The sequence below is a fragment of the Nanorana parkeri genome, unplaced genomic scaffold (assembly GCF_000935625.1).
Source record: "Nanorana parkeri isolate BGI_ZX_2015 unplaced genomic scaffold, ASM93562v1 scaffold1069, whole genome shotgun sequence".
NCBI lineage: Eukaryota > Metazoa > Chordata > Amphibia > Anura > Dicroglossidae > Nanorana > Nanorana parkeri.
Window position 1 is genome coordinate 290396 of NW_017307337.1, and position 15315 is coordinate 305710.

Below are 15315 nucleotides of genomic sequence, written 5' to 3' on the forward strand. Positions count from 1 at the left end.
ACAACCAATACAAAGGTAAAAACTATCCACACCTTTAAACTACCAGTATTTAACTGTCTATAGACTGGACATATTTTCCCATCAAATTGACTGAGAGCTGATTGGCTGCAGTCACTATTTGTCTGAGAATTCAAGGACTGGCTCCTTCAACAAAAGTCAATTTTTCAACAGGACAGGTGGTCTCAAGGGGGGCACACTCTGGTTGCATTTTGGCCAATTCAGCAGGACTCAGACAAAATCCAAGCAATGTATGGCCATCTTTGGATCTACAAGGAAATAGGTCTAACATTAAAATCCACCTAGTCTTGTATCCACACTGCTGTATGGATAACAACCACCACCTCTGAGTGATGCCGCCTGGATTCACACCTATGCATTTTGATGCCATGCATCAAAATGCATGGCAACACTTCGCTTGAAGTATGACATGAATCAGTGGTGATGTGGATCGTTCACTCTACAATAAATGTTTCTACACCATCATCATTATCATCATAGATAACTCTTTTTGAACTTTTTTGATTCTATAGTTATGTTGGATTTTTAGTTTTGGGCGGAGTAACTGCTGTATTTTGGCCTGTTTCATCTAGGGTGTAGCCATTAGTATACATAGGCACATTCTTTAGGTTTTATTATACACAGCGTAGGAGTTATGTGCTTTGCTATGCCTGTGTTTTGCCTACATTTTGCATATCCTTCCCCTTAAAGAATCCTTTTAAAAAATGTATCTGTTGGTTATTTTGTAACACTTTAAATTCATTCCAATTAGTGGGCCTCTAAATGCTGCTACAAGTTATGTGGTATACCCCAGGGAAACGCTTAGTCCTCGTTCACACCTAGGCATTTGTAGTTGTAAGCACAAAGCAGCAAAACTCTCAGTATTCCAAACTCCATTGTTTTTTTATGGTGCCCATTCACACCTCAGTACTGCAACACCTGAAGCACAATGACAGTTGTTCCAAAAATAGGTGCAGCACAGGTTTCCTCCCTGACAACACCTGATGTCGCAGATCTATTTCTCATTGGCCAACACAAAACGTCTAGGTGTGAATTCCGGCTTGCATGTGAACACAACCTGTATTTGTAGAAGGAACCAGATGGAAAAATTTTCCCGAACGAATTAAATCTTCATTCAGGAAACTCAATTCATTCCAAAATCCAATGGTAAAATCCCCCCAAAAATTTGCATGAGATTTGACAGATCACTGATGGCATTATCGAATGTTCTGATGAGATGTTTAATATGAACATCATACAAAAATCTACCAGTGTATGGCTAGCATTCTATTCACCTGCCTGCAATCCAGCAGGGCCTAGGCTATTTGTTTTCCATGTTGTCACAAAACCTCCTACTAGAATCTTCCCTACCACAATTCCTATTTAATGAAGATCTCCAGTTATTTTAAAAAGGTAATCCTTGCTGTGTAGCTACCTCTGCACTGCAAGGGTTAACTGCTAGTTTGTCGCTAGGGGCTAGAATACAGAAAAAAAACTCACCCTATCCACAGTCCTGTAGCGGGTGGCACTCAGCTCTCCCCCTTTCAGCTCCGGCGGTGGTATGTCCCTCGGCATCCTCACATCTAATGCAAGTGAATGGACTGCATTGGATGCAATGACATCACGGGTCCTTAGACCGCCAGTGCCTAGAGGAGAAGAGGCTGCAGGCACCGGTCTAGCAGCCAGGTGGGGCCGAGGATCAGGTGAGAATATCTTCCTTATTTCAGCCCCTAGAACACAGTTAACTCTTGCAGTGCAGTGGTAGCCCCACTGCAAGGGTTAACTTTTTAGATTCCTGGAATTCCTCTTTAACCTTGTGGAGGATTTGTACTTCGTACTCCATTTATACAGTTACCGTACACTTTAATATCCTATCCTAAATTACTTCTGAAAACCTTAGCCAGAATCTAGGTAACCCAGCTTGTGACCTACATGTGCCTAACACGAGCTAATCATTTTCATGCCATCAACATCATTACTGTATCAGTGCCGTCAGCATTGTCACTTTCAACCCTATACAATTTTAAACGATAATGTACATTAATATAACATGTTTGTAAGCAAAATTGTAATGTATCGAAACAGCTGTAATAGAAATACATTATTAGAATACATTTGATCACAGTGCACTGTATGCCACTGCTGGTCAATGCACAACAGCACAGCGCACTGTTCCGCCATGCAGGGACCTGAATGGGTTCTACACATTGCATACTCCACATAAAGTTTTAAAAAAAAGAGAAAAAATGTAAACAGTGACAGTGTAAACACATGTAAAACAGGGACAGTGTAAACAAATCTAAAAATTTAACCAGTTACAGTGTAAACAAATGTAAAACAGTGATGATACAACACACACTACTGGAACTGTACCAACGGAATTGTACCAACTACCGGAACTATGTCCACTGGCATGCAGTGTTTTAGTTGATAGGCTTGTGTGAATGGGCCCTAAAATATCATGCACAGTCTTAAAAAAACAAGAGCCTTCTTGTGAATCAAGTGCCTATCTTATGAAATCATGGCTGCCTTTTGGAATGCACAAAAACTGTTAGGGCTCATTCACACCACGTCCTTTGCGCTGCTGGCCTAACCCAAAGACAAGCTGAAATCCATTGTTTCCAATAGGCCCAGTTCACATCAATGTGCTGCGTTGATGTGCACTGGTTGAACATGGAACTTGCTGCATTTATGTATTGTACGCACTACGATGTGTCACAGCGCACTGCAAGAAAACCAGAAAGAAGTATTATGGCTTCTGCCATGAAAATAAATGATCATCCATGCAATACAATACATTAAAACGCATGGCAAAGTACTTTAACTCAAGTGGGCTTAACACACATCAAAATGTTGTGTGATTTCAGCTTTACGATCAACAGGGCAGACAAGCAACTATCATGATCAAAAACAGAGGTCATCAATGGTTGCCGACATATTTAGTTCAGTTAAGTTTTCCTTTAACAGCCAGTAAAGCTGGCCATACACTGGTAGATTTTCATACAATCTTTCATATGAGAAATCTCATCAGAACATTCAATAATGCCATCAGAGACTTGGTGAATGTTGTTTGAAATTTCAACATTTGATTTTTAAATACATTTTGTTTTTGAAACAAAAACCACATTCGCTGCTAGAATTTTGTTCATTCGAGAAACGTTTTCCATTTTGCTCCTTCAATTGTTTTCATCACTATGGTGAATTTGACCCCATTCCTAGTACAAAATTGACGAACGTTCTGAAAATGCATTTTTTTTCCAGCATACCTCTACTAGTGTATGACCAGCTTAGTCCACTCTAGGGTGTTCAATGTTAACCCTGTCTATGGTAATCACCGTGCAAGAGACGGCAAGTTTCATGGTATGCCATTGCAGCTAGGAAATTGTTGTAATTGCTTTGTGTAGGTGAGATAGCCTCATTTACATAAAACAGAATCCAGTTAATTGCGGTTAATGCAAATGTAATTGTTTATCTTAAAAAAGCCCATCCACCAAACAGGATTTCTGAAGCTAACATTAGCTTCGTTTTTGGCATAAGAAAATAATTAGCTAATTAAGATTATATTAGATTCTGAAGAAAGGTATCACAGTACAGTTGTGTGTCTGCTGAAGCCACTAGTTTGTCCCTCTTTACCTACTAGCCACTGTAGCTGTTAAAATGGACCACTGATTTAACTATGTAGTAGTCACATAGCCTGTGGCTAGCCGTCATCAGTGAAATGAGTCTATTGTTTTCAATCAGCAGTGAGATAAGAGGATAAAAGGCTACTTACATATGCTTAGCTCATTACAAACTACACATTAACAGTGTTTTTAAATCAAGACACATGTTGATTGCTTACATTAACTTGTTTTTTCTTTTAATTGTACAACTAAGAAACAATAAAAATGACTATAAATGTGTAATACGGAGCTATAACATGAGTTTTCATATATTTGCTGATAGTTTATCAAATATTTTTTCAATTTTAAGCTTAACAGTTTTTAAACTTATTTGTAATATTGTTTCATTAATTGCGTTTTTTGTAACCTTCAGCCACCCCCTGGCTTTCCAGTAATGTGTTTTGGGTGGCAAAACTGGACTTTTACTCCCTGCTGCACCCCCCCAGCCAAAGTTCCTGGGTTTTCCAGGGCTGCTTGATTCCCCAATCCATGCTAAACAGTGTAGATGCAGGAATCTCCCACTGCCAGCCATTGTATTCAAGTAGTCACTCTCTGCTTGGCTTCAGTCACTGCTCAGCCAACAATTGTCCACCTGGCTCCTTCAAATTGTCAGTTAAAATTCGTCAGGTTGAGTCAAGCTGACTCAAATTGGAGCCATGCATGGCCAGCTTTATGGATGCCCGAAAATATTTCAGACCACTTTTCTAGTGGTCCATGAACACATAGGAAAAGCTCCTTAAATTCTCAGAAATCAGGAAAAATTATAAACTTTACAGGTTAGCCCTTGTGTATGGAGTCTAAAGTTGGCAATGCACTGGCTGTTTTGTCTTGTTAAGCCCCATGGGCTGGACGAGAAAAAAGAAACTTGATTCCCCATTCATGTCGGACTATTGTATTCTGATAGCTCTCTCTCCTCTCACTCAGCACTCCCCCTCTACTTTGAATCAGGGACGTGCAGTCAGGGGAGGCAGAGCCTCACCTAGTATTATGAAGAAAAAAGGTGCCAGCTTCAAGTCTGAAGCTGACAGCTTTTTCTCCGTTCAGAGTGGCTTGTTACAGGTTACATAGCAGGGAAAGCCTCCGAGCTGTGTAACCTTTCATGGACCGAGCGCTGCCTTTTAGTGACAGGCAGCGCTGCAACTGGATTTTGACAGGTAGTTAGGTTACACAGCAGCGGGCTTCACCACTGCTTGTATAACCTAACTTGGTAAGGCAAGAGCTGTCACAGCCTCTACTCTGTGTTAGAGGCGTGAGCTTTGTGGATGGCTTGCGCCAATGGCAAAGCGCCATTGGTCCAAGTTGTCCAATCAAAAAAAAACAAAACAAAAACAGTGAGGACATCGATTTTGATGCCTCACCGGTGAGGAGCAAGTGAGGGACAGGGAGGCTCCTCCCTGTCTCTTCCCTTCCTCCTCCCCACACAGCTTGGTTAGCGAGCTGGAGGCGGGGCTTCGACAGGATGGGGACTGCACTTTGGTGGGACGGGCGGAGCTTCGGTGGGCTGGGGGATGCCCCCACCCAGCACAGAAGGCATGGCACGTCACTGCTTTGAATGTGGTATGCCCCTCGACGTCCTCAAATCTAATGCAGTTGAATGGACTGCATTAGATGTAATAGACAGCCAAAGCCCAGGGGAGAAGAGGCTGTGGCGACCGGTCCAGCAGCCAGGCGGGATTGAGGAGCAGGTAAACGCCAGGTGTGCAATGAGTGACAGCAGCAAATTGGCCAAGAATTATGAGACTAGCTCCTTGACTGAAAAATGTACTTTCTTTGAACAAGGAAGGGAGCCACACACTGCTTGAATTTTGGCTGAGTCAGCAGGACTTTGAGCAGTGCATAGTCAGTTTATCAGTGTAACAAGGGATTTGTTGGAGGCCCCTATTGTGTTACCATATGGGCCTGAAACAGAGACAGTTTTTAGTTACCTATAGGGAAACATTTACATCAGGCGTAGGCAAACTCCAGCCCGCCAGCTGTAGTGAAATTACAAATCCTATCATGCATCTGCCTCTGGGAGTCATGTCTGAGGGTGTCAGAATCTTGCAATGGCTCATGGGATTTGTAGTTGCTGCTCAACTGCAGGTCCAGAGTTTGCCCACTCCTGATTTAAATGGTGAGGGGTACCCTATATTCTTTGCTTTCAATAAATATCTGTAAAGGTCAGGGTGTTTTCCTAGGCAGTGCATTAAACATTCCTTCTTCCTAGAATGAAATAGTTTCAAGCTCTGTGTGAAATGTGATGAGGCCCCATCAGCAAATTAAATTCCACAAAGCAAGTCAGCAATCTCAGCAGAATGTTTAAGTATTGCTAACAGGATTCTTTGTTTATCAAGTGACTTTATTATTTATCTTGTCAGAAGAAAATATTTTCTTTGGCAGCAGCAATTAACTCCGTGTTATCTGCACTTGTGACGAGAGGGACTGATGCCACTACAAATGACAAGCTGTACAGGCTGTTTTATTTGGAACAGGTCTCATTTAAACATTATCTGTAGCAGGGCATGTGGATTGAAAACCAGCTCGGTGCATCTGAAACAAAACCCCATAGGTTTATTGCATTTACAAAATGTATTGTTTGTTATGATTGGTGACTTTTATTATCTATTTTATTTGTTTTGTTAAAAAAAGGAGCACAGCTTTGAAAGTCAACAAACACAGGATGTCAAATCAATCTGTTTCTGATGCTTCAAGTACATACATATGTTTGATTGAGCGTCGAGTGCTCAGTGCACATTATGTGTTGGAGAAGGATGAATGCTTTTATGGACCGTTTGACCATGATTGTTATTGAAGAGCTTTTCCTTTTTATATACATTTGCCTAGCAATAGAGTCTCTAAAGCAACCTTCGGAAGTGAAAGGTAATCAAGGTATTCGGAAGCAGACGCATCTGAGGGAGTTATAATGTCTGCAAGGCAAGTTTTTAAGCCTGTACAGTTTTCAAAACAGGATTAAACCAACAATGTCTGAATAAGAATGCACAGTAGTTTAAAACTGATCTAAGACCACACAAATATTCAACTTAAAATATTCCTCGATAGCTGCAAAGGATATAAGGCTATTTTGAGTGCACCAAATGCCTTTGCAAAGCCAGATATTACCTTGTTTAAGTAGCAGTGACATCACTGTGCTGTACATAGCCTGCACAGAGAGTAGAGCTGTGGCAGGGATGCAGCAAGACCCATCTACTTATAGACTGCCTGCAGAAAACTACAGCAAGGGGTGTACACAGGACTAGCCACCCTGCACAAAGAGAGTGCACCACTGACTGGTCTTTTTTACAAGAAACACCTACAAAGAGGCAAAGCTTCACACTGGATTACTGAACAGATCTGGAAAAATATGCAAAGCTCTCCAAGATTCAAGTAGGAATACACATGCCTGTATTTAGACAGTTTTTACTTTTCCCGGAGTTCTGCTTTAGTATACCATTGACCTGGAAATTATATATAGTATATTCAACTTTCTGTCAAATGTAAGAATATTTGAATTAATCAAGCAGGTCAGTGGCCATATAAATGCTCAAGCCTGCAGCCTGGGCGTCTTTTTAAGGGCTTGTTCACACCAAATCCGGACCAGATCTGCATGAGTTTCTGCACATGCAGTGCAGTGTGTTTTTCCACGTTTCTGTCGCGTTTTTGACTTGTTCCAGGCCGTTTAAAAAAAAAAAAATTGTGCATGCAGCATTTTTTGCAGATCGCACTGGACTGGAACGCAGGCACTAATGTGCCATGCGTTTGGGTGCCGGTGATCTCACCGAGGGTGGGGGGCATGACTGTGGTGCCATTTGAGTTCAATGCAAAGTGAGCTGGCCGGGTTGCGTTCCAGGACGTTCCAGAGGCAGAACGCACTGATACGCACTCTTGATGGTGTGACAGGGCCCTAACACTTTCCACAGAGACTGACTGACACTGACAGATCAAAACATTAAATTCACCAAAGTGCAGACAAACTGTCAACTGAAAGCAGTAGCCATGCATTTACATGGGTGTCAAGGGGAGGTAAAACAGGTGGTTGATCCAAGTTTTTTCCACCCCCTGACTACCCACCTAAAAGCAAACATTGCAACTGCTCGGGTCTGTACACATCCTGTGACTGTGGCAAATTTTATACTGCATGTTGCATTTGACAGGCAGTGGCATTTGCCACCATTGTAGTCAATGAGACCGTGCCACAACTGCATGCCAGCCGCTTTTAAACCACAAATCGCTTTTCAGAGGCAGGTAAATATCAGCATCGGGATAAAAAACGAGGTCTTTCGGAATTTAGAAAATTGGATGGGCTTGACCTGACACCTTAATCTGTGACTCAGGGAGCTCTGAAGTCTAGGGGGTCTATTCACAAAGCTGCCGAGGGCAGCCGAGTGAATGACCGATCTGAAGTGAAGTGAACCGAACACTGTTCGGCTATTCACTTCAGGCTGGTACGGCTAATTTCAGCTGTAGATCGGCTGAAATGAGCCGTACATCGGCTTGCTTCGAGTGGCTTCGATGACTCGGCCAGCTTCGGCTTTCAGCACAGCTCAATCGAGCTGATGCATATGCGTTCGGCTCGGCCATGATCCGGAGCTGTACGGGCTATTGTGAATAGCCCATACAGCACCCCTTCCATTCTACTGAACCGAAGGGGTCCTGGGGCCGAAGCTAGCCGAAGTATCAGCCGAAGCTACGGCCAGATCCTTCGGCAGCTTCGTGAATAGACCCCTATGAATCAGTAAAACAGCAAAAAAAGTAACTTGCATTTTTAAAAATAAGTTCAGAAATGGCTACTTACATATTTTTTTCTCTACAGCCTTAGTGATATTAAACCCATGAACATTTCAATAAAATGCAGAAGCATGATTTACATACTTTCCTAATTGTGGTGTCATTCTATCATGAAAGCCTTTATTTCTGCAAAATGATACAGAAGGTGTTCCTGTATACAGTTATGCCTACAGGGTGTCTCCCTGCGTTCCAGGGTCTCCCTGGAGCCACCCTCACATGCACGATACAGGGACTATGCTCTGTACGCAAAGAGCCGGCACAGATACAGATAGCTTTGCCTGTGAACTGCAGCACTGCCCAGTCAACCAGCTTTTAGCTTGCCAGCTGGCTGCCCTGTAATTGCTCCTGCATGTGTGAAGTAACAATATACACTCCACAATAGGAGGTTTGGGGAAACAACAGAGACTGATACAGCAGCAGTCATCTACAAAAAGGTATAATATTTGTTTCTGAGCAAAATTAAGAAAAATAAACATTGAAAGTGATGCTATTTCCCTGATCTAAAGGGAAGCATTAAATAATAGTTGACGTTTTAATATTACTTTAAAGTCAAACTTCACCTATTGTTTTCGGGGTAACTGTGTATGCCTGTATAGTGCAAATAAAAAAATGCCCTTGCCTGGGGATGGTGTAAACAGGTCCTTAAAGGAGAACTATGAGGTGAGTGCTTTTCACTCACCTCATAGTTCTAGCCGACCTGTGACAATGAGACTGTCACATGTCGGCTCAGTAGATCGGGAAGTGAGCAAACACATACCGGCGTTCACTCACGTCTCCATCCTGTCACGGCTCTCTGCCGTGACAGGGGAGGGGCTGGATTCCCCGCTCCGATCCTCCAGCGCTGACTGGCGGAACAGATGGGGGTTGCGGCGGGTACAGCTGGCTCTGCCTCTAGATAGGCAGAGCCAGCTGTCACTCACGCAGCTGGGCGGATCCAGACCATTTTGTCGGGATCCGCTTCAGCTGCGGCGTCTCAGTATACCCCGAGCTACAGCTCGGGGTATACTGAGCTTAGGGTGACGGGAGGACGCTAGTTTGTGTCCTCCCGTTACCCTAAGGAGAACTATGGGGAAAAGCCTTAACCCCATAGTTCTCCTTTTAAATCACACATTTGTACTACAGTTTTCCTAGCAGCCTGGCTTTACATATCCACCATATCAAAAATCTAGGCTGGCTGTGGTCCCCATAATGTTCTCCATCCTAAGTATCTGCCCAATGTACAATTACATTGGGGGCTTGTCGGCCCCCTTGTTATAGTAATAAAGTTTAAGTGAACAAAAGTAAAATGTGTTTAACAAATAATACCATATAATAAAATGAATTAATAAAAACTATTTAAAGGACCCCCTTCTACATAAGCACACGTGCAGGGTGAGTGCACAGCACATACATAAATACAATGTAACAATTCTAACACTGGAGGGGATTAGCAGGGGATCCCTGTGGTAGCATACATTTTATCTGCTGTAGTATTCTCCAGAATGGTTACATTGTGTTTCTAAGATGTATTTATTTCCTATGAACCTCAACTCCATCTAGTGGACATAATGCCGCATATTTCTGATTCACTACTGACCATAATATTTGAAGAAAATAAGAGAAAATAACCAAGAACATTGGATTTTGCCCAATTATCACAACAGCTGGTGAACTTGCACAGAACAAATGTACATTCAATTTTGCTGGGTGAATAGCTATGCAAATTTGTTTTATAAATAGACCCCTAAGTGTAGCTATGAAACAGTTTGCCATTTTAGTGACCCCATTGTCCTGTGCATAGGTATTAACTTTGGGTGGAGTTCAATTTTAGGTTATACAAAGCACCATAACTGTTGTTTGGGCAAATATTAGGATAAATACCACTGTTGTGTTGTTTCAATGGCTTCAATAAAACAACCAGACTGGCAACACTGACTATTTTATACTTGTGGTGGAAGGTTTAGTATTTGTCATATGGTTATTCTCCAGTTTCCCTATTCAGCAAGTGGTGGGAATTAAAATCTGCGGGTAAATACAATTGTGGTTAAAGTATTTTTTTTTTTTTTTTTACAAATTCTTTATTTAGGTGAATTTTTCAGTTTTCCACGGGCAATACAAAGGGGGAGAAACGGGCACAAAGAATACATAGAAATATGAAATAAAAAGAAAAAAGGAAGAAAAACTCAGGGTATTACATTGGCCCCATACGGGCCCATGGGGGTAGGGGAAGTGTGCATTGCGGGTTAAATGAAGACATAAACATCCAGTCTAGACCCTTACGATGGTCGTATGGACTCTAAGCGGGGACCCTAGATGTAGCTTCAACGGAGGCTGGCAAAGAGAGGTTGGCAAAAACATTTTTTTTTCTATTCTGACACGGCTCCGTGACAGAATAAAGGAAAAAAAGAAAAAGCAGTGTTTCTCTCCTGGGCGGCCGGGAGCAGGAGACTCCCGGAGCGCCCGAGATAGTTTGCTGTCTGGAGATCAGACGCTGATCTCTCTGCAAGTGGCCGGAGCCAGCAGTAAGATTACGGCTGGCTCCGCCCAGCTGTCAGAAGCAGGCTGTCGGACGGCCAATGGCCGGCCGCTCAGCCAGCTTCGGCTTTCAGTGCGGCTCAGCCGAGCCGAGGCATATGCGTTCGGCTCGACTGAGCCGCTCGGCCACGTTCGGTAGCTGTATGGGCTGTAGTGAATAGCCCATACAGCAGCCCTTCGGTTCTACTGAACCGAAGGGGTCCTGGGGCCGAAGCTAGCCGAAGGATCGGCCGCAGCTACGGCTAGACCCTGCTGCTGCTTCGTGAATAGACCCATATGTTACATAGATATGTGTTATAGAAGTTTCTGATTGAGTAGAACTCACTAAAGACACAGGGAAACCATAACCTACTTATAACTTATTTAGCAAGAAATCCAAATCGTAGTACAAAAATAGTTGCAGTCTTCATCAGGAACATGATACAGTGAACATGATATGCGGGCAAAGCCTGCCTTACTGTTACAACAGTATTGTTTGGTAGCAGTTCAAATGTGCATAGGAGACTCACTAAGCAGACATCTACAGATCTTTTGATTAAGATGCATAAAATGGTTGTGTATGGAGGGAAGCTTTTGAATTAATTTACTGTATGTTAGGTGAATCCTTACATGTTGCATTCCCAGGTTTTGCATGTCCAGTATATATTTACTGCACATTTTTGAGGCAGATATGGAATATTGTCAGGTCTTATGATTAGCACATGAACCACGCCAGTTCCTTATGCAGATACTGTATGTATATGATACTGTAGGATACTTATTACCTGTCAGTACCATAGTTTTAGCACTTGACTGTTGATGTAGAGCAGTGATGGTCAACTCGCTTGATATAGGTGGCCTAAGTGTGGCCCCTGTCATATACAAAGGGTCAGAGACAATATTTAGTGAATATAATGCTACAGAAAGCTGAGATGCAACAGGAGATGTTGGAGACTCGGGACATGATTCAGGAGACGTCATAGGCTGGAGATGTGTAACGTGAGACTGCTAGACACTGCTATTACAGCCCCTTGTGTCAAAGGGCTGAAGAATGGGTGCAAGTGATTTAGAGTGACTCTCCACAGAGAGAATGTGTAATATGCTAATCGTTAATGGCATAAAGCTCCACCCCTTCCCGCTATGGCCCTATGAAGGTAACTGTCCTGAAAAATTGGTCTGTTAGGCATACCTCCTTTCCAAATACATCACTTCTGTGTTAGAGTACCCGCTCTGCCCTGTTCTGTTTATACACTCAGATTGGCTGTTCCTGCTCACCTTTGGGTGTATACATGATCATGTGTACCTGTGCAACCAAAAACCCAGAACTTTGGTGTCTGCTTCTCCAGCTTACTCCTGATAGGTCCCCTCCCCTTTGCGGATACCTCACCCACTCTCAGTAGTTGCCCAATACAGAGTTTGTTAGCTCATAGGTGATACTCCTTTTGAGCATTTCAGATTGGCTTCAGTGGCTGACCTTGCTTAAACTGACTTCTCTAGTATTTTGCCTGCCTTAACTGTGTTTTTCAACTATATTTGTCATCTTGTTCTGGTTTTACATTTGCTTCTAATTACCCCTGGAAACGACCTTTGGCATGCCACAGCAGTGGTCATCTGATCAGAGACAAGACCCTTGAATGGTCCTCCCTAAACAAATACAAGAATGTTTATGATCTGTAAGAAACTACAACTTGCAGAGTACCATGAAAGAACAATCTACAAGAAGCTTTAGGTAGGATTGTTTTTTAGTATACTAGGTTAATTAGCACATCTATTGAGTGTTGGAAGGAACAATAAAAAAAAAGATAGTCACTTCTGTGAGATAAGACCACAGGAACAGTTCCACAGCATTAATATCAGTAGGTAAGCTTAAACCCACAAATCCTGGGAATCTTGACCCTTATAGTCTGATAAGTTATACACATTTAAGATTTATTCAGCTATACACAAAAAAGGAATGTACAGTGCATTGCTCAGGAGTATGTAAGGTAAAGCAGGGGTTAGCGTATGCAGCAGCCTGTGGTATGCACTTTACAGAGAGGTCAAAGTAGTGCCCCTTACATTGGTAGTCCAGAGAGATGTGCCTTTTTTCATTTGTGTTCAGTGGAGATGTACCCTTTTTCATTTGTGTTTAGTGGAGATGTACCATTTTCCATTTGTGGTCAGTAGAGATGTACCCTTTTCCATTTGTGGTCAGTGAAGATGTACCCTTTTCCATTTGTGGTCAGTGGAGATGTACCCTTTTCCATTTGTGGTCAGTGGAGATGTACCCTTTTCCATTTGTGGTCAGTGGAGATGTAACCTTTTCCATTTGTATTCAGTGGAGAGGTACCCTTTTACATTTATGGTCAATGGAGAAATAGTAAAAATTGTTGTAAAAAACACTGTCTGCTCTGTTTGTGCATGACAGCTTATGTTGATGACCAGATGAGGCATCATACACTCATATGTGTAATAACCCTTCTACAACTACTTGCAACTGTGAGATTTTCTAGAAGAGAGCTCCACATTTTCAGCTTATGTAATGAGTGTGTACATGTTGCAAGTGTTTTGCAGTAAATAGGTTCTGTGTGCTTGTTAATTATGCACAAAGCAATATTACCAAACAAATTACTATTAGGCTATGATCATCTTGAGAGAAGGCAACACTTTGCAACAAGCAGAGTGAATAATCAAACTTTCCCTTTTTTAATGTGGATTTTATATGGTCATTCCTTGAAGTCAATCATGCTTCTTATTCTCTTACTGGACAGGAGGGCACCTTTTTATTTATGGCATACGTCTTTGCTCTTTGGCCAACCTTCTGATGTGTGTAGATTTTGCAGTAGTGTACTTTGTGAAGTGGAACTCCGGACACAACTTTGAAACTTCAACACATGTTTTTTAGTTTTGATGTTTAGAAGGGTTAGAACCTCAGGCGGCTCTGATCGCACCTGTCAGCGCTCCATCTCTTTCTAGTCTAGCCCCTCCTGAAAACCTTATAACCTTCACAATGGTGACTGTTCTTGACTTTATCCAGCAATGGAGTTGTTAGTGTTTATTGCTGGAATGTGAAATGCACCTATATGATAATAGCACTCTAGGACATGGACATGCAATATGCTATGTTCCCTGTCGGGCCCCTTTATAAAGGAAAGCAATTTCTCTCTTCGCATACCACAGGACAAAGCCCTATCAAATGACCTGCTGCACGTCATGTGACAGGTTTCCTTCTTTTCTTTCCACATTTTTCCCCATTTATTTGAATGAAAAATACTTTTTACTTGAGTCCCGAAGCAAGCAAAGAGCAAAGCACAGTTATAAAGCACACAGCAGTGCTTTATACATGTGCCCATGAAGGTTTTATCATAAAAGAAGTAGTATGGCATAGGCTAGGTCATACTTCTGCTTTACAAGTTGACCCCTGTGTGTCCCATTTTCTTTGGTGTAGACAGCTATAAATTGCAATCCTTATGAGAGAGGGCAAATGGTAAATTTACTAGTAGCAAGCATGCTAAAGGACCCGCTTGAATGTTTATTTGGTTTTGCAGAAAACCTCCGCCATGAAACATTGTAACCTCGGGACCCACATGTTTCCTTGATCATTAAGGCGTGACCCAAAAATTATTCATTTCTGAAACATTTCAATTTTATTACACAACGAGTTGAGAACCACTGTATTAGAGGGAATGGATTGAATCAAACAGCTTTGCATTCATGAAGGATATGTTTAACAATGTGTGTACGTCTTTTCTCTGCGATGAGTTTGTAAAAGTAAACCTCTTTCAATCCCGGAAAGAACAACACAATTGTAAAATGTTATGGGAATGATGAGCATTCTACATTCTGGTTTTCTTTTAGTGTTAGCTGTAGGGTTACTGTACTGCAGGTTCAAACATTCCAGTTGTTGTTGTGATAATATTATTGGCTTAGAGTGTATTTCCACTTTTGCAGCCAAATTGGGATAATGCCTACTTTATATGTGTTACATGTTCCCATTAACATAGCATAACTTTAAAAAATAAAAATTTCTACTTATATTTTTGATACGTTTTACTTACCTAAAAATTCTACCTAGCTTTCCCCTTATGTAATGTTAAGAGGATACTATGAAATTATTATTATTATACAGGATTTCTATAGCGCCAATAGTTTGCGCAGCGCTTTACAATATAAGGGAGACTTTACAATCACAATACAATTCAAGACAAGATGGTAAGGAGGGCCCTGTGAGGGCTTACAATCAAAAGGGAGGGGCAAGTGATACATGAGGAGGTAGCTGTGTGGTGCTGAATTGTCTGAGAACGTGATGGTTGAGCGGTTAGGTTGAGGTGGTATAGGCTTCCCTGAAGAGATGAGTCTTTAGGGATCGCCTAAAGGCAGGGCCAGTGCTAGGATTGTAGTCAAGGTGGGCAAGGTGCAA